The 21,521-nt window shown below is 40.1% G+C and overlaps 1 protein-coding gene and 1 long non-coding RNA gene across 13 annotated transcripts in view; both read right to left on the minus strand.

The window, feature by feature from the left end:
- Positions 1-21,521, minus strand: part of ERC2 (ELKS/RAB6-interacting/CAST family member 2) — a 505,832-nt gene that overhangs the window by 386,232 nt on the left and 98,079 nt on the right. The window lies entirely within an intron of this gene.
- LOC310838997 lies at positions 10,566-17,866 on the minus strand. Its single transcript, XR_014561281.1, has 4 exons — positions 17,748-17,866; positions 11,400-11,600; positions 11,053-11,151; positions 10,566-10,830 (listed from the first exon to the last, which is right to left on the minus strand). It is a non-coding gene; the product is annotated as an uncharacterized lncRNA (long non-coding RNA).

Below are 21,521 nucleotides of genomic sequence, written 5' to 3' on the forward strand. Positions count from 1 at the left end.
GTTCATATTAGTTAATGTTAATCATAATAACCCTAATAAAGCTGAGACATCACTTAAACCTTCTCTTTTTCATGGTTCATTTAGGGATGCGGGTGGCGCTGTGGGTAAAACCTCAGCGCCTAGGACTTGACGATCGTATGGTCGGCGGTTCGAATCCCTGCGGCGGGGTGAGCTCCCGTCGTTCGGTCCCAGCTCCTGCCCACCTAGCAGTTCGAAAGCACTCTTAAGTGCAAGTAGATAAATAGGTACTGCTTTATAGCGGGAAGGTAAATGGTGTTTCCATGTGCTGCACTGGTGCTGGCTCGCCAGAGCAGCTTCGTCACGCTGGCCACGTGACCCGGAAGTGTCTCCGGACAGCGCTGGCCCCCGGCCTCTTAAGTGAGATGGGCGCACAACCCTAGAGTCGGACACGACTGGCCCGTACGGGCAGGGGTACCTTTACCTTTTATGGTTCATATTAGCCCTGACTTGGTGTTGTGTACAAACCAGCTACTGGAGTTAAACCACAAACACATTGAGAACTGCAAGAGCAACAATAGTGATGTGATGGAGAAGGCGGAGCCAGAAAGCATTCATTCAACTCTCCCCTCAGGCAATGGTAACCATGGTAAGAAAAGACTGCCTGAAAAAATGCTATGGTTACTTCCATTAAATGAATACATAGTTCTAGAAACTCTAATTTCTAGGATACTGTGACTTACATAGGTCAGCATCTGTGGAGAGCTTGCAGATGACAGACAACATGTAGACCACATTTACCTCAGGATGTGTCTCCCCCACACCCTGCTGCAAAATATGTGGCCAATTATTAATTCCAACAAATCTAAATTCTCTTGATAATCAGGTAGATCCTCTAAAATGATATGGCAGGGCAAGGAATAAAAAATATAACAACAGAATTGCAGATGAATATTTAAAACAATTGGCTTTCGGAGATATATTTTTTTAATGGAGTTAGTTGTAGTTCTCATTTAAACTGCCTACTAATTTTTGTTGTAAAATGTTCAGGGGCTATAGTACAGAATTAATTCAATTCTAAACAGATCTGTGATCTGCAACAGTGGTATTTTTATATACTTTGTCCAAAACTCTTAAATGAAGAAACTACTAAATGGCATCTGACTCTTTAGAGAAGAGTTAGAGAGAATAATTTGATGTTCTTAAGAATCACACTAATGCTAACTCCAGTGTTTTTCCATTTACAGTGAGAGCTTGGAAAGGAAACGTCAGGATTGTTCACAGGCTAGTATTTCAAGAACTGCAAGAACCTATCCCTGATGTAATAAAACCTTCTGATAGAAAACATTCCATTTAACAGCATATCCATGTTCATATCTTTAAAAAAAAAGAATCTGTGCCTTCTTACTTCTTTTAATTTAACTTCTGTATGCAGTAGTTCTTCTGATTCCATCGCTAAATAACTTCCTTGTTTTTTCAAGGCTTCTGCAATAATAAGTCTAATCAACAATTCAGTCTAATCAACTGAATACTGACTTTCTGCTCAACTATTTTTTTAAAAAAACAAATTTACCCAGACATAAAATACTTAAGCCTTATTTTTTATTTTTTTAAAAGGTAAATCACACGTTCCTATAATATAGCTTTCAAATTAGTGCCCACAAATAGTCAAGAACTCAGTAGATTGTCTGATTAATATTCTAAAATTAGCTTAGCATTTCTCTAAGTTGATAAGCACAATTTTGCAAAGGAAGTGCAGACTAAGTAGGTTGAAGATTTAATGAAAATGTTTTAAAAACATTACTATTGATACAGAACAGTCTTGAATTGCCACAGCAGCATGCTCCCAGGAAAGCTCATTAAGAAGTTTTAAAATGTCAGTCATAATTCTGAGCAAAATCCAAGCTCAAGAAGGAACACAGAAAATGTTTGACTGTATGGTTTTTACATTGTATATGCGCGGAATGTTGGCTGTGGGGATGTACGGGATTGTTTGTTAGAAGTATTTTAAGAAAGTGAATAACAAAGTTTATATTGAAAAAAGGAAGAAGACGGAACACAAAGATGACCAGAGCTTCCCTTCTGGAGTGGAATAATGAAACAGAAGCTGTAGAACTTTATTTCACATACTTCATTGTTAAATGATGTTTAGCTACTTGGCTATTACAAAATATCTGCATGTGAATCAACTCAACAAAAAGCATAGTCTAAAACAGATGTAAGCAAAGCAGATAAAGGGAAAAGTTTGCTAGACAGAACCATCAGGAAGACACCCGCGTTGAGACCCGTGGGGGGTGAAGGGAGGAATCAGCTAGCCATAATCAAAACAGAGGCACAGCTAAGTCACAGCAGTTATCAATCAGCATCAGTTGTAGAGTAAGTTCGCAGAGAAATGTGGTTGCCAACTTTTTGTTCTTGCGGAGCCTCTATGCTTGTACAAGATGTGTGGCAGACAGTGGAGATAGAGGTGCAACTTTCCTCATTGTTGCTACTTCATGGAAGGCACAGCGAAACCTGTTAGATTTCCATCTACTGTGCACTTTTGAAAATCACAAGAGCCCTGGGAGGCCAATAGAGACAACCTCACATGGAAACAACTGGCTTCCCATTGGTTTCTGCTGCCACTGTAGGCCATGCTTGCATCTTTCATGGCATTCAGTGGAGAGTACCCTTGCTTCTCTGCATGTTGGACGGCTTCCTGGTTTCCTGTGGGAAAATAGGAGAGACATTGTGATAATAATGAATGTAGCAGCTGTAACTGATATATCCAGAGACTAGGCGCTTATCTGTGGTTGTATATGAGAAAGAGAGTTATCATTTAGGTGTCCTTGCATCTCACATGCCTTATCCCAGCTTCCCACTCTTCCATTGGGAGTTCCTCTGGTGTTTGCACTGTCTTTAAGGAATAGCAGTAAGATAATGCTATATTGAAGGCAATACTCACTTATCCCATCTAGGTTGTTGCATTCTGTTTTCATATTCTGTTTGTTCCACTCCCCAGCTCTGCTCCTGAAGAGAATAATGGGTTGGTGATGACTGGACAGCAACAGCAATAACTGAGTGAAGCATTTAGTGTTTATCTAAAAAAGATTGCTCCAATTCCATTTGCCATTTGGAAAGAGCTTGAACAAGTTTGAAGAAAGGTTGGGATTAACAGGCAATAAAAAAATGAAATAGGGGAAGGTTGTTGCCAATAAGTCCATAATGCAAACTGCATACTTACCCTATGTCTCCTGTGTGAGAGACACTGCAACTCCAATCTGTTGAGGACAGGTGTTAAGACAGTTCAGTTTTTCATATTCCAAGAGGAGAGAGAAATAATCTGTGGCCATGGATGCTGGAAGTGTTTTGCATGTATTGGAATGCATAAGTGAATGAGAGAAAATACGTTCAGTAGCTTTGAAACATGGACCAATCCTCTCTGGTGACCAACAAACACACAGTGGACAGCAGTGAATCCTGATGGGGTCTGTATCTCTGAAGTCCTAAGGAGAAATATCTATGAGGGTTCAGATAACACAATTGTCATCCATCTGGCCTTCCTGCTTTGTTTTTAATTTCAGTTGTAGTTTTTCGTTTGTGTGTCAATTGTTAGTATTCCATGCTGCAGATGAGATTGGTGTAAATCGCATGCCTGTCTGGGAACACTGTGGGAACGGAAGACAGTCTTATCTCTTCTGCTGTATGTACTATTGTACTGTACTTTTGCTTTTACTTGTTCTGGTTTTTCCTCCCAAGCTGGAGAGAGAGGGCGCCATGATTCATTTGTCTGTACATAGTGTGTAAATAAATACGTAGATTAGCTCTACAATGTCTCATGTGTCTTGCTGTGTTATGCTAGAAGATTACTGTGCATATGGTGTTATGTATTGAAGTTATCACCCTGGGCCAGCAGTGGGATACTGTAGATAGTTATGCAAATAAGGGATCGAAAGTGACGTTCAGTGATTGGATAGTTTTAGAGAATTGTTACAGTTACATTGTACTGGAGCTCTATATAAACAGGCTGACTGAACCCTTCAGTTCAGTTCTGTCCTGGCCTGTGAATAAACAAGAGCTGTTTGAAGAATCGCTGTGTCGTCTGATATGTTCACCCACAACTTAACATATATCATTTGATATATGTCGCTGAAGCGCGCTGAGAAGAAGGGAAATACCTTTTCCAGAGCTGTGTATACTGGAGGACGCTCAGAGTTCGAGGCTGCAGGGGCACCCTCAGGGCATTTTCCAACATCAAGTACTTCCTCTGTGCAAATAGTCCTCTTTTCACTAAAGTTCACCATAATAATTTGTGCACTTCCATACTCATGGTTCCATAGGTAGTGGGGACTGATTGATCACATTTCTATATCACATTTCTTGATATGGGAACTTTATTCTTTTCTTGGGGTTTATATTTCAAGGTGCTGTAAAGGGAGGGAGTCAGACCTCTGTCCTCCAGCACAACATAGGTGAAGAATAGTCTGGCGCAAATTAAGCCCTGGCATGTGTTGTTCTTGGAGCACAAAGTAGCAGTGGCTTAAACACACAATGTAAATATCCACCATACCTCTGCAGAGTCTCCTCCCAGTGAAGGGAATTCTTGTTCATTTTCATTTTGGAAGAAGTCCTGTTTTCTATTATTCCTCAACTCCATTAACTTTTCAACACTTAGCAGGCAGGGTTTTGCCAAATGCGGTTTATTCTGTACTTGAATGAGTATTGGTGACTTTGGACTCAAGTGTATTGTCAGAGTGTGAGCAGTATGCATTTACCAAGCCTCATGTTTCACTGTACACATGTGGATTACAATCATTTCTGGAGTTACAAGAATAAATGTTTACGGGCATTGGGTCAGTATAGGTTGAAAAAACTCCACATGACAGCATTAGCATGTTAATAGAATCTACCAGGTGAGAAACCTAGATTAATCCAGAATTCAGGGAGTATGTTTCTAAAAAAAAAAAAAAAGTATTTGGTATAACATACCAAAAAATGTAAATCTCATGGCAAATCTAGCACATAATTTAACAAGACTGTGATTGTCTCTTACTTTCAACTCCACTATTAAAGCATTCACAATGACAAATATGGGTTTTAAAAACTACAAGGCACAAGTTGCAATCCAATATACATTTACATAGGAGTAAGTCCATTCATTCCCATGGTGCTTACTCCTAAGCAGACATGTATATGATAGCACTTTTAGACCATCTGCAACTCATAGGCCAAGTTACAGGATATATTTGGCCACTACTTGGAGGGTTTTACTATGTAAGGCTGACCCTGTGCCATCAAGCAAAAATGAAATTTTACAAAAATGAGAGGATAAATATATGCCTTCTAGAGATTCCCACCCACCCCAAATATCACATTCTGCAATTCAAATATGGATTGACAACACCCACTATCATTTTCTCAGCTGCTGTTACATTCAGATATATGTGATATTTAGTACTTGAATAAATGAATTTGATTGTTCCTTCTCCTGTATATTAAGATGCCTAGAAGTCTTCGAACTTCCTACTACTCAAAATATTTGGCACCACAGTAAAAAGATTTGTGGCAATGCGATATGTGTGATTAGCTTTATCAGATCTAGACAACATGGGAATAAATGGATGTTCCTGCGGGCAAATTGTCCAATCAATCCTTTACCAGTACACAATAATCTTAAACAAGGTCAAATTTCCATTATTCTGCATATCAAAGCTCATATCATAAAAATGTCAGGATGACTGCAACTAGCACTAAAAGCGTTTATCACAAATCTTAAGCCAATAGCTTACACTGTGGCATGTTTTATGTAAAAGCTGTAAAAAAAAAACTTAAGCACTGACAAACCCGTGCACAAGGTTTGACCCCTTGCAATAGAGTAAATGCAAACCAGAAGATGGTTTTAAGGCAAAGTTATAGGAACATACTTAGACTGAGTGAGAGCATTCGTCCATTCAACTCAGTGTTGTTCACTTTGACTGGCTAACACTAGTCAGATATCACTGCTATCCAAAATCCACTGTTTTCTTCACCACACTTGCCACTTTTATCCTTAACAAAGTAAAAACAAGACACCGTGGAATTAAACCAGAGACAAGGAAAGTTTTGCAGCTTGAGGAGTACATTCTCTCCTTGGAAACCTTCCACGGAGCCATATTACCAGTGGTGGGGACGGAGGCAAAAGGGAGCAGATCAAAACATGGAAATGTTACCATTGTACTGTAGGCTAGTTTTGCAGTCACTCTTACACACCCCATCCTTAATCCAGGTAGTATCACAGGCATTGCCAGAGTTAAAGGATACATTGCAGACAGACAAAACACTTGGGCAGAGTGCAAAGGAGGGCCATTGAGGGGTGTGGCCTGGGGAAAGGGGGCATGACTAAGGAGAGTACCAGAAAGAAAAGGTGGAGGGCCATATTTAGCTCCTGGGCCTAAGGTTTCTCCTTCCATGGAGGAGGAGGCATCTTCTGCTCCTGGAAGGCCTGCTTGCCTTCTAAGAGGAAAGACCTCACACTTAGAGCAGTGTTTCCCAAACTTGGGTCTCCAGCTGTTTTTGGACTACAACTCCCATCATCCCTAGCTAGTAGGACCAGTGGTCAGGCATGATGGGAACTATAGTCCAAAAAAAAACAGCTGGCGACCCAAATTTGGGAAACGCAAAACGCTTCTCACACACCCACTCCAGCACAACCCTGCGCATGTCATTTAGATTCCACACAATATCATGAAGTACAACAAAGCACAAAGTACTAAAACAAAGCTGACAGTCCATTAAAACATCTGTACTGCCAACTTTGCCTTTGGATTCTCTAGAGCTGTTAGGCCTATTTTATCATGTGCTTCAGTCCTCTATACTGTATGCGAGAGATAAAAAGGACAAACATGTTTTATGCTTAGTTCCAGAATAGGTATGGGGGACATCTGAAGCATTATGAGGGACAAATGCTTGCTAATTAATTCTGAAAATAATTTGTTGGAGTAACCACTATCAATGCATTGTGAGCACTTCAAGGTCCTGTTTGTTGAGTGCATATCAACAAAGTCATAAAACTGTGACCAGCTTGGGTGTTTCCTTGAGTTGCAATAATGAAGATATACAAATTCTACTTGTAAATCTGTCTGAGATGCTTGCATCAGACAACTAAACATAACAATAATCCCCGTAATAATGACAGTCACAACAGCTATGTCCCCACTTAATCATGGCGAATACAACTGAATGGTATGGAAACACTTCAAAGAAATAGCACCCATGGAAAAACACAGCAATGTAGTTCTGTGTCCTAAGTTGCAATGTTTCATGGTGGCATTTTCCTATGGGATTCAGATGCCCTCAGACTCTAAAGCAACTGCAACATGCCATTCATGTCAAAGACCAAGGTCAAACCCATGATTAGGTGTCTGGTTAAAAGGCGGCAGGGGGTGGAATCATTATGGCACTAGCATCTCAGATCAACCCTAGCAACTCTCTCTTTAACTATTCTGCTAACAGCAGCACACCAAATGCCAGATTGCACAACCATCTTATCCGTTGGCTTTGACTTCAGGGCTACAGAACCCTTGCAGTCTGTCATCCTGATTGGTATGTTTAAGTGAAATAAACATTTTTTAAATGCTTCAACAGAACTTTTCAGATTAAAGCCCAATTATTTACATGTTTTTCTCTATCTCTGGAATGCATCAAAAATAACTCCTCGCTTGTTTTTGTGCCTCCCCCTGAAAATTCGCGGCTGCAGATGCTCACTCTCACAAGGACACAGATAATCCTCATAATGTCTGAACAGCATTAGCCATGACTGCAAGAAAAAACACAAGTTCTGTATGTCTGCAACCTATGTAAGGGTCTGTAGGCCACTGGGTATGCATGCTTTTGTCTCTTTATATTCTACTTGGATTAGTGCTGCATGGTACAACGAGTGATGCAATCTATACCCGTTTCTTAAAAAAAATAAAATAAAACAACCAGCAAGCACTCCCATAAATGAATGTGCAAATAAAACCTCCAGCCTTGTTTCTTCCTCCTAATTACAAATCTAAGAGTCCAAAGCGTAAAAGTACCTGGGGGCTGGTATCTGATTTACAAGAGCAGATTTTGGCACAAGGGTCTACTGTGTTAGCAGGGTGGCTTGCATTAGCAGAGTTGGACTGAATATAAGTCATTACATTTGGAAAATACAACTGTCTGATTTAGGACTATTTCATACTCACATTCCCTGTACACAAATATTCCATTTTCTAAATGTTTACCCTATAACATTATAATATAATTAGGATTTCTTAGGAAGCATACATCGATATAATATGCCTTTATTTAATTATTATGTGGTCTGGGGAGGAAGAAAGTCAGCCCCAATTTCTATATTTTTTTTCCTCAGCCCTACAGATAAAATCCTATGAACATATAGCAGTTCTTTTCCAACTGAGTGCATTGTGGGCTGTGGGCTTTCCTACAAAGTATCCCCTATGGACTGTCAAAGCTAAGCCACATATAAAATCCCTTGACAATCTCAGACAAAAGAAATCTCACTATAGAATAGGGAAGTAGAATTACTGGCATGAGATATGGGGCATTTTCATGCAGACTCTTTAATGTTTCACTCACCCAGAATACAGTATGCAGATTTGTGATTGCGGCCAGTTGAAGGAACCATTACCACAGCTCATAAAGTGAACCAGTGCCAATTCAAGAAATAGCTTTGAACTTTAAAACAGCAACAGTGCAACCGTAAACTTGTCTATTCGGAAGTAACTTTCATTGACTTCACTGGGGTTGACTCTTGGGTAAGTGTGTGGAGGACTGTAGACTAATGGTACAGGCTCTGGTTATCTTAAGAAGCACCGTTCCCCATATGTCCCTATCAACGCTCTGAGTTCATCTGCAAAGGACTGGCTTTCGGTCATTTGCTACTCCTGCCCCAACCACAGTAAATGGAAACGAATCCTAGCAAGGTCTAGCCAAACCTTCCCTCACCTTTCACAAAGTGGAAAAGGAAGAGCTCTTCCAGAGGGAATTCGTCTTCTGATGTTCAAATGATCTGATGAACTATTTAGTGTATGCTGGAATAAACTCATTATTCTTGTTTTCTATTTTTGTTGGTTTGGCTTTGTATTACAGTTAATTGGAAGATTTTAGAAAGGGTTTTAGTGTGTGTGTGTGTGTGTGTGTGTGTGTGTGTGTGTTTATAATGCTTTTATTATATACTTCTCTGAGAGCTCTAACCAAGAATGTCAGACAGAAATCTAAAACATCCCTAATTTGGGGGGTGGGGACTGCACAAATGCCTCAGTATTTTGTTTCCGCATTACAATTTATTGTGCTCTTAGGGGATACATATAATATGTATTGCATCCAGCTAATCTTAGTCCAGTTTTAGAAACATACCCCTCCTGCTAAAAAAATGGAAAGGAAAGTCTGACAGGGCACATTTATATAAATGTTTACATGAGGCTGAATAGACTGTAGTTTATTCAAAAGCAGTATTTTTCATTTCTTCCAGTGGATTAAACTGCTCCAATTTGATTCTAATGCTAACTGAAATAATTTCTATGGAACTGTATCATCCCTAATCACACTAGCAAGAAAATATATCTGGCTCAGTGGGTGTAAAGTTTGAGCAATTACACAATGCAAAACCATTGGTACCCAAGACCTACTGCAATCTCAGCATTTAGGTCTAATATGATACCTCAAAGTGGTAAGACTGGAATGTCCTTGCTTGTTTATCAAATGCTACAGCTTAGGACTTCTTCTGACCTGACTTTAGTTGTTGGGGAGTCTCTCTAGGTATTTTTACCTTGCTGGGACTTGTAGCAGCAAAAGGGGGCTGCTACTTTGTTGCTGTTATTAAAATGTTATTCCGATAGCTTCTAGTTATTTATGACTCTCAATTCCTCACCCTCTGTGAAATCTTTACAAACACTTACTGCTTGAAGAGTTTGGATTTGATATCCCGCCTTTCACTCCCTTTAAGGAGTCTCAAAGTGGCTAACATTCTCCTTTCCCTTCCTCCCCCACAACAAACACTCTGTGAGGTGAGTGGGGCTGATAGACTTCAGAGAAGTGTGACTAGCCCAAGGTCACCCAGCAGCTGCATGTGGAGGAGCGGAGACGCGAACCCGGTTCCCCAGATTATGAGACTACCGCTCTTAACCACTACACCACACTGGCTCTCAGAAAATATGAAACCTTTAAAAATACAGCATTAACATATGAATGCCAAATTGATATTTTGTATAGATGTGCTTCTTTTTTCAAAAATACATCTATAATTGGGCATTCCAAAGTGTGGGTTTTTTTTAAAAAAGTATCTAGCCACTTGCATTCATGTACTTGCATTTTACATCCCTATAAACAAAGGATTGATTTTGAAATAGCTGTGAAAAAGGAAAGATATTGACCTTGACATTAGACACTAGCATAAAATCAAAATGAGTGCCACATCCTCTTCAGTACTTCAGAAATGAAATATGAACTATTTCAGGGATAAATATTATCAATAAAAACAATAGTTTCCTAGTCATCCAGCAACCAGAGAAAGAAGCCCAACTGTTGAATATTTCACCTCACTTTTGCTATTGTGTTTTGTTTTATCACTGGAAGTTCTAGAGTAATAATTATTTACTACTATATGGTGTTTGGTTCACTTTATATAAATTATATACACAGATACACACACGGCGACGGTGACGGGGGGGGGGGGTTGAAATAGGCAGCCTTGTCCCACAAACTGCACGGTCTGAATGTTCACTTTTTCCTCAAAACAGTCCACAATGTGAAGTTATGCTTGCAGCAGACAGCAAAGTACACTTTTTGTCATGCTCATCTTCCCGAGTCTTCTGGGAGAAAATGTGCTAAGGAAACGAATGCCCTTCTCTATGTAATCCTCTTTAAAATCTACAGTGAGAAAGAGAGAAAAGACATCTTATTATTCTAACACTTTTACAGAAACTGGAAAAAAATCCGATCTCATTCAGACTCTTTTGTATATTCTGACTCTTCTCTATAATTTGCCTCCCTCATCTGTGCCCACACGCCACTTTAAGCACACAGCAAAGCACAGCACGTCTATCAAAGGCAAAGAAATTCAAATAGAAATTCAAAGAACTACAATCATACCTGCCTGCGTAAGAATCCTTTGGAGCAAGGCTCTTAATTGCCTTTTCGTACTCTTCTCTTCTAGCAGTATAATTCCTAACAGATGATATCGTATTCTACCTGCAAGAGAAGCAGAAAGAAACTGAACTGAAGTTTGGTTCACGTTTTTTATTTCCCCCTCCTCGTTCCACCCATCTAATAATGATTGCAAAAATAAAGTAATTTTGAGACAGAACATGGGCAGAATGAGAAAACAAATATATTTTTGTTGAAAATGCCACAGCAAATGCTCAGATGGAGGGGGGGAAAAAACAACCAGTAACATGAATGCAACTAAAAAGTAATCTCATTAACTTAGCAAAACTTACCACAAGAGGTCTTGCATTAACGTCTGTGGTTCCAGCCACGATCAATACCCTGTGTTCATTCACTGCTTGGCGTATGTATCTATCTCTGTACATGCCCCACTCTTGTTCTTCATCTACACCCTTCTCCCCACAATGTAGCTACTGCATAAATATGTACAGGGTTATGCCAACCCCAATTTCTTTACTGATGGCAATGATCACCTGTCAATTCGAAGAACAGTATGAAATCAGACCCCATATTTGCACTAAGGAATTACTTCCGAACGAAGCATTTGAGCTACTAAATCTAGCCTTTAAGCCACTATGACATGAAACAAAATATCGTATTTTGCCCTTCTTGCATATTTTTAATTTGCAGTCTTGACAACATTCACTCCATAAAATCAAGAGATATGCAAAATGATATGAAATAAACAAAGATGTGTGAGGGCAGTGCCTATATCACTTTTCTAGGTAGCTACCAATTCCTTGGTTTTCCACACAGCTACCAGAAATATAATTGCATCAGCATGGTATCCCTAACACCAAAGAAAGAAAGAAGTATATACCAGTCATGGTTTCAATTAAGGCTAAGCTGCATTTCGCATTCATGAAGGTCATGTTTACTGTAGCCTGTTTGTGCAAACATTAGGTTCCATTTAAAACCCACAATATATGGAAAGCCAACAGTTTATGGAGGAAGCTTTAAGCTTGGCCTTTAACTTGATGAGCTATATTTCCACCATACAGTGAGCTTTTGGTAGGATTAGGAAATGTCCCTCTCCAAGACCCTGGAAAGCAGCTGCCAATCAAGAGAGGAACAGACTTTAGATAGAGCAATGGTCTTTAGCTGGATTGACAATAAATGCTTATTCAGCAGGGAAGAAACAACAGCTCAATAAAGACACTCTGTACAGGCTCAAGGCCCTTAAAAAAAACACCCACTGTTTTTTATATAATCTTGACACTGACATATGTTCCAAAGCTGGGTGCTGGCATCAAATGATCCCTTAACATTGGTCTAACCAAACCTTCCCCAATCTGATGCCCTCCAAATGTTTTGGACTATAAGCCAATTCATCACTGAGCGATGGTCATGATGGCTGAGGCTGATGGGGGTTCTGGTTCAACATATCTAGAGGGTACCAGGATGTGTAAAGCAATATACCAGGCGTACATGGTCTGGATTAACTGAACCTCTTTGCAGAAGCAAGTTGGATGCAAAACAACTGATTTCATCTCAAAGGGGGTGGCGGGTTAATCGCAAAAATGTGTTGATGCTATCTTAATTCTAAACAGATCCACCACTCACGTGAACAGCAATCCTTTCCTGGGATTACGTCTCATGGAACTCAATGCATAGGATTGCATAGGATTGCATTGTTAAAACTAATTTCACTAGAGTGGATGCCTGTCTATACATGAAACTGGTATCTTCTCACTGGTGGAAAGCATTAATAAAGATTACCAAGTGTATCGAAGAACAAGTCTCTCTCTGCAAAAGTAAATCCTGTCTCACTAGTGTTCTTTGAGACTTTGAATAAACCTGTGGATAGGGATGGAACATTGTGTACTTAAGACTTTCAAAAAGCTTTTGATACAGTTCTTCACCAAAAACTCCTGAGTAAGCTTAGCAGTCGTGGAATAAGGAGAGAGGTACTCTTATAGATCAGTAACTGCTTTAAAAAACCGGAAGCAGAAAGTCAGAATAAATGACAGTTCTCACAACGGCAGCATGTGGATTAGTATTGAGAGCTGTGCTTTTTAACGTCTAAATGAAGTGGAGTTAGGGGTGAGAAGTGAGGTAGTCAAGTTTGCTGGCAACACCAAATTGTTCAGGCTGGTAAACAACAAAAGGGGATTGTGGAGAGCTCAAAGGGAATATCACCAAACTCAAGTGAATGAGCAGTAAAATGACAAATGTAGTTCAGTGTAAGCAAGAGTAAAGTGATACATATTGGGGCAAAAAAAATCCTATCTTCACATGTGGATTAATGGGGCTAAACTGGCAGTGACTGACCAGGAACATCTTTCCTTAAAAAAATGCAAATATATCAAAATAGGGAAAAAGAGAAGTCAGTTGTCATTAACATTAAAAAACAATTCCTCAATCCTGACTTAAAAGTATTTAATGATATACAGGGTGTTTGATAAGTAACTATACACCTATGGACAGTGTATTTACAGTAGGTGTATAGTTGCTTTTCAAACACCCTGTATATTAATATAAGCAGTCCATATGCACACAGATATCCAAATGTTATTGATGATTATAAGATATATTTTCAGATGTAGAAAGGGCAATGATATCGTCAACTAGTGACTAATGGATTGTGTGGGGGGGTGTCTTTATCCTTCCTTGAAGTAAAGAGCACTTTGCACCCATAAGGGCTCATGGGATCCACTTTTGTTGTCTATCTGCTAGACCCTACATTGCAACCAACTACAAAGTAAAAATTTCAAATTCACAGTCCATGGTCTCCCTATTATTCCTATACAACCTGGAATAATACTTTTGAAATTCTAAATGTATATCCTTTTAAAACTTTATATACATTACTTCATTCTTCCTTAATCAGTGGAGAACAACTGCATTTTTTGTTTGTTTGTTTTAAACAGAATGCCAAAATCTTACCTAGCCTCTCTCCACTCTCAGCACCTTTGCTCCTATGAAATTTGCTGCCACCAACTTGGTCATGGCCACTAATTTGGATAGCTTTGAAAGGGAGGGGTAAACAATCCACAAAGGCTATCAACAGCTACTAGTCATGATGGCTCTGTACTACTACTGCCCAATACTGGAAGCAGTATGCTTCTGAACACCTGGTGCTGGGGAACTTGGTCTGATCCAGTCGGACTCTTCTTAAGTTTTATGTCATATTCTCATTTGAACACGTGTTACCCACGAAGGACTATAATATTACCTGCAAATTAGGCCACAATGAATTAAGATTTTCACTTGCTACAGCATTTTTTGTTCATATACTGCCACATTCCAACATGGCCCCTGTTGCTGTTGTTTTAATGCAGACAAGTTACCAATCTCCAGAAACAAAAGTACAGTTACACAATCATGGTGCCTCTAAACTCCCATAGGCAGTTTCCTCCCTGCATAAGAGCTGCCACCCACACCTTCTGGTTCTCTAACAGCCTTGCTTTGTGTAATTCTCTTATTCCTCTCGCACAGTTTCCTTCATTCTTGACAGCTATGCTTTGATTCTTCAAATTTTAATCTTTTCTGTTCTCACTAAAACGCCATATTAAATATGTTTTCAACTGGTAATAACAGTGCACTTGTAAGTGATGTGGGAACAAATGTTCAAGTATGACCTAGTGTACTCCAAGTAAAAATAATTAGTTATTTAAAAAGTGTCACATTAATTTCATAAATGATAATAAATACTAAGTTTATGTATGAGAATAAAGTTTCAAAAATCGCAACACAACTGTCAGGAGAATATACTTCATGTTTAATCTATATTCTAAAATATAATATCATATAATATATTGCTCACGGCTTTCACTCTTAAATAAGCTCAGCAAACCCTTGCATGGTTCATGTCATTGTTTTCCTCAGGAATGTGATAGTCATACAATAATCATGTACCATTCCAATGGCTACCACCCTTCTTTTACACCCTTCTCGGTGTTTCTTCCAACTTTGGGGGGACAAATTTTATTGCTGTTATTGCTTTTAATGTCTTACAAATAAGAGCACTTAAGGAGATCAGGCTAAAGGTCCATCTAGTCCGGCACTCTGCTCTCACAGCAGCCAACCAGATGCCTGCAGAAAGCCTGCAAGCAGGACGTTGACTGCGACAGCACTCCTCCTACTTTCAATTCCCAACAGATGATCTTCAGAGGCATTGTGCCACCAACGGTGAAGGTACAACATAGCAATTGTAGTTAGCAACCACTATTCTCCATGAATTTGTGTAACTCAAAAGCTTGTTGAAAACCTAAGTACACAATGTCAGTTCTGTGCAGAGTTTGAGGTCCAGGGTGGGAGTCTTGTTAGAAAGAAGTTATAAACTCAAACAAAAAAGGAGCCGGTCCCTGGCAGGGGCCCCCAACCCTCCAAGGTCCAGGGCAAGTGTACCCAGCTGGTCCCTCCCCCGCACAGGCCTGCACAATTTTGACTGGATCACTGTTGTCACTGGATCACTGTTGTCTATATACTTGATGACACACTCAAATATTGCCAAAGGGTGAGTGAGAAGTCATGCTGGTTCTGCTCAGCAAAACTTATTATCCTGCATGCTTCATAATTTTATCTTTAATAATGCTTTCTACCAGCTTTCCTGGAACAGACATTAAGCTTGAAAAGGGGTGTTTCCCTGGGCATTTTGATCAGGGGGCAATAGTACATTCTTGGGGATATCACCACCCATAGTGATTCTGAGGAGGAGTCTGTCCCTTCGAGGATTTCTAGCTTGTTGGACTCCATGTTCTTGGTGATGCAACACTATCTCCAGTATGCCTTTCCCACTAGTTCTCTCCATTCCACCTGTTATGCGCACTATATCCATGCTTTGCTTAAAACCAAGTGCTCCAGTTTGCCCAATATAAAAAAGTCACCAACTGGTGTCTCCCAATTCCTCACCCCTATTGAAGCCTCCTGTCCGGCAACCTAGGCCCTAGGCCCCATACCCAACGCTCAGGACATACTTTTCAAAGAAACGGTTGCAAGAATTTCCTTGGAGAGAGTGCAAAGTTAGATGCAAGGCTTTGCTTTCTGTAATTCTACAATAATTTTTCTTTGGGGTATTCTGTATAGCTCGTATAGTTTAAGTGGCTGGCAACAGCACACAATCATGTTGGCATGTCCCACGGTCACTAATTAGCACAGCATTGCACATGATTTTCAAACTTCAGAAAAATATTTTTACATTTTTGTTACTCTCTTCACTTCAATGTATGCCAAACACATATTGTAGGGAAACAATATTTGCAATTGCCCATTGACATCGCTTCCTTTCCAATCAATATATATTTATAAGCAGCAGATGTTCACTTCAAATAACATCACTTTTATAGCTCAATTCAGCTGGGGACAAAATTATTATACAAATGAACTCATGAGATTCCAATAATAATAATAATAATAATAATAATAATAATAATAATAATAATAGCTTCTGGTCTATTTTAAGAATATTTCCATACAAATAATCCCACTCATGGCCTCCAACATCCAAATATGTACAAGAAAGTATACTTAAACAAGAATATTGGTGTGGCACATTGTGATAAGAAGGTTCTTGAAGATAAGTGTTTCCCGTAGTGTAGTACAAATTCCACTTGGGTACACAAAAGGGTTTCAAACGAGACACTGTATTTGCTCTAGTCTAGAAAAAATAGTATTATCAGAACTACTCCAAAACTATCTCTGCCCAAGTAGTAATCAAAGGGGGTACATGGTTGTTGTAAATTTGGGAAACATTACTTTAGATTATTTAATTCCTGCAGATGTGCAAGTATAGCTGCATTTTTTTCATGATGAAGATTACCGTATTGCATGGGCATTGGCACAATCCTATAGCAACAGATGTTGGCTCACAGTAGTTTACTACCATGTAAGTGCAGATAGGGACGCGGGTGGCGCTGTGGGTTAAACCATAGAGCCTAGGACTTGCCGATCAGAAGGTTGGTGGTTCGAATCCCCACGACGGGGTGAGCTCCTGTTGCTCGGTCCCTGCTCCTGCCAACCTAGCAGTTCAAAAGCACGTCAAAGTGCAAGTAGATAATAGGTACCGCTCTGGTGTGAAGGTAAACAACGTTTCCGTGCGCTGCTCTGGTTTGCCAGAAATGGCTTAGTCATGCTGGCCACATGACCCAGAAGCTGTACACCGGCTCCCTCAGCCAAGAAAGCAAGATGAGTGCCACAACCCCAGAGTCGTCCGCAACTGGACCTAATGGTCAGGGGTCCCTTTACCTTTAAGTGCAGATAGAAAGACAACCTCAGTTTACCAATCTGGACTTAGTGAGCCTGTTTTAGTGGTTGTTTTAAATTGCTGTAAATCTGTGATACATTTGACAGTAGCATGTGATAAAAAGGAAGCAGCAGTTGGCCCAAGTAGTGAAGGAGTGTTTTAACATCAGCCGTACTAAGTATCAGCAGATAATAACTTCCAATGTGATTTTAAGATCTGTCCAGAGTTGGGAGCTCAGCAGATTTTAAATATTCCCACCAAATGCATGTTGGGATGTGGGTGGCGCTGTGGTCTAAACCACAGAGCCTAGGGCTTGCCAATCAGAAGGTTGGCGATTCAAATTCCCTCGACAGGGTGAGCTCCCGTTGTTCGGTCCCAGCTCCTACCCACCTAGCAGTTCAAAAGCATGTCAAAGTGCAAGTAGATAAATAGGTACCACTCCGGCGGGAAGATGAACGGCGTTTCCATGAGCTGCTCTGGTTCGCCAGAAGCGGCTTAGTCATGCTGGCCACATGACCTGGAAGCTGCCTGCGGACAAACACCGGCTCCCTTGGCCAGTAAAGCGAAATAAGCATCACAACCCCAGAGTCGTCCACGACTAGACCTAACGGTCAGGGGTACATTTACCTTTACCAAATGCATTTTAAAAAAAATTCTCAGTCATACTAGATCTTTATTTTGTTCCATTTACTGTCATTGTATCAGTGGTGTACATCACAACAAGGAAGGTTGCCGTTCTTTTCATAATATTCATGGGTTGTTCATTTTGGTGGTGTTCTGTCCATAAATGAGAAGACTTACAGACTGAGTTTGGCCATAGCTTATGCGAAGGCAGAATTGTGTGTTCATTCCAACATCAGTCAGCACTGCTTTCTGTTTTAAAATATCTATTTAGTAAAAATGAGTTGGGGGAGGCTTTTAAATTGCTTTATAAAATTTACAAAAGTAGTATTATTTTGTTAGTCATACCCACTCTGAAAACTGAAACAACTGTATAGTTTAAGGGAGGGGGCATATGACATTAGCAACCTGTTTTGCAATTCTCTATTAAAATCATTAAAACAAAACTAGATTAAATGAGCCTTTGCCAACCTGGTACCCCACAGATGTTTTGAGCTACAAATGATTATTATTCCAGAGCTTCATTTTAAGCCAACTGTAAGCTTAAATGGCTGTGCAACAATCTCTACAAAGAAAGACAACACTCCTTCCATAGCAATCCACGTTGTGTACAACCTCAAGTAACACGAGTTTTTTTTAAAAAAAATAGTTTCATTTATTTATTTTTAATACAATTTATATACCACGTGGTTGTAGAAGACATTGCAAGTCACAGAAATTGTTGGCATACTAAATCAACCAAAATGGAAGAATTTTGTTACAGTCTGACAGCAAGCCCTTTAGAATAAAAAATAGTTTTTAAAAAGTCAGGTGGTAATCATAATAAAGGGACAGAATCATGTTCTTTTACCGTCCACTGAGCCTCAGGTTGAATAGCAAGTGCTATTTTCCCCCATAAATTTATCCTCGTTCTTTTTCTATTTCATGTTCTATATGTTTTCCAAGACAAGGTGGATTTCAGCCTCTGGGAACGATGGAAAAAGCTGCATTCCAATAGCCTACACCTTTTACCACAATCTAAAATATTTCTCACTCTCAAGTTCAACTTTAGCAGTGATGATAATTCACCTTTAACTTACTCATCACACTAATAACATTAGTCATTTCATTTTTCTGGGTAGCGCTTTGTACAAATTCATCCTTAGAAAATTGTTCATTAGATTTGCCTGCCAGTAAACTGAGTGTTTTTGAAAAATGCATTTCCTTTTCCAGGCAAGGTTTTGACAGATCATTTGTTGGAGAAATCATTGGAAAATGTTTATTCCCCCTTTTAAAATATCATACACATCTGCAGAATGTTCCAATATATGAAATATGTAGGACTCATATTAGAACCTTGTTTGGTAGGTAAAGGTAAATGTACTCCTGCCCATATGGGCCAGTCTTGACACTCTAGGGTTGTGCGCCCATCTCACTTAAGAGGCCAGGGGCCAGCGCTGTCCGGAGACACTTCCGGGTCACGTGGCCAGCGTGACGAAGCTGCATCTGGCGAGCCAGCGCAGCACACGGAAACGCCGTTTACCTTCCCGCCAGTAAGCAGTCCCTATTTATCTACTTGCACCCGGGGGTGCTTTCGAACTGCTAGGTTGGCAGGCGCTGGGACCGAGCAACGGGCGCGCACCCCGTCGCGGGGATTCGAACCGCCGACCTTTCGATCGGCAAGCCCTAGGCGCTGAGGCTTTTAATTCTTCCTGGAAAGTTTCGGTGTTTTGTTTAGTAACAATAAAGGGTTGTTTTACAATATAACACGAAAGCTAAAAGGAATAATTTCACAGAAACTTAGGGAGATGGTGTATGGTGTACTTAGGAGGCATGTATGGGGAAGGGTGGTACCTATGGTGGAGGGCGCCTCATGCTTCTGGGGTAGTTTGTCAATCTTTGGTCCCCACCCTGCACTCAGCTCTTACCTGTGGCTCCTAGAAGGTTCTCAGCATGTGACAGTGGCCACATCCTGCGAACGGCTATTCCCTCATTGTTTCCCTGACCATGAAACTTTTAACTACTCCCAACACAGCACTCCTTTGGCCCCAACTTAGTTTGGAGCCACTTTCAAATTTAAAAGAGGGAGAAAGGGGTCCTCATAAGTTTTCTGCTATATGGAACACTCTCTTCAACTTTTTCCAAGCCATTGGAATGGGATGAGCTAGGAGACTTCAAACAAAACTTGCATTTTAGTAATTTTAAGAGGGGAAGGCACTGTATTCAGAAAGAAATCCAAGCACTGTATTCAGAAAGAAACGCAAACAAAATACTTAACCAAAAATCCTCCTCAGTAGAGTTCCAGTGCCAACCACTTAGCAATAAGGTGGCCTCCTCATTAAACATATATGCCCCACCCCTCGAATTTCTGAGGTGGTTTTAACCTCAGTTTCAACTGAAAAGACCTATCTATGCACTGAATTCACACAGTACTTAACTACAGACTGAGAGTGACAAGGTGGCGTGGGACCTTGTGGTCCTCCAGACGCTGTTGGACTCCCAACTCTCATCAGCACCAGCCAATGTGGCTGACAGTCAGAGATAATGGGAGTTGTAGTCCAGCAACACCTGGAGGCCACAGGTTAGCTTCCCATGGTGTAAGCAATATCCATTTTTATTGCTTTATTGTGACTGGCAGTTATAAGATTTTGTCTGGTGCAGGTCACTCCCAGTCTCAAGCAGGCAAGCTTTGAGCAGAATGCACATTCCCCCTCAGCTTTCCTCATCATTTTGTGTTCAGAATAATTTAAAGAATTTATACACGCTCCTGGCGGTATCATTTTTTAAACTCACAATTGCATCATACAAACATGGAAACGGAAATGGAGCTAGAATGAAATGTGAAGGTACACCACAGCAACAGACTAGCACTTGTTCGCAGTTTGTTCCCATCTCTGTTAATTGGTGAACAAGAGTAAGTGGCCTGCCTTGTTAGGCTGGAGCACCAATGCCCAAAATGAATAGGGCTCATTCTGCTGCCTCAGGTTTCAGAATCACAGCCTTTGATTAAGTCTAGTACTTTCAGACCATGACAAATAAGCTTTAGAGTTCAAACAGAATCCAAAGGGTGGCAAAAGAAAAGAAAACTGGTGCTAATTCTAACCAGCACCTCTGAATTTAAAGACGTAAACTCAAAACATCCACACACCTGCGTCCATATTCAATGCATCAACTTGAGTCAAAAAACTTCTGAAGGCAATGAATACACTGGCTGTTGCAACCCAGCTTCAAGAACTTCCTACTGCAGCACAGAGCGTGACATTTTTGAAGTTTCAATCAAGATTCTGCATTTATGAAAAAAAGAAAACCTATTAAATGAGCCAAAAACATCAAGGGCTGCATGAAAGCTAATCTTCAACATGAGGAAAAGGTTACTGAATGGAACAATAATGAAGACTTGTAAGAGTAACAAATATTTGTCAAGATTAAATGGTACTAATAAAATATTTACAAAATTTTGCCAGCCTGTCACGTATGGATTTGAATCGGGTTGAAACCCAAGACAATTTCAAACCTCTGTGTGTGTGTAATTGCACTCAGGGGACAGACATCTTCCAAGCCCAAATCCCTTTCGCCTTGTAATATTTTAAACTCTGTAGGTCAGCCACCT

This window comes from Podarcis gaigeae, assembly GCF_964106915.1.
Source record: "Podarcis gaigeae genome assembly, chromosome: 2".
Classification (NCBI taxonomy): Eukaryota; Metazoa; Chordata; class Lepidosauria; order Squamata; family Lacertidae; genus Podarcis; species Podarcis gaigeae.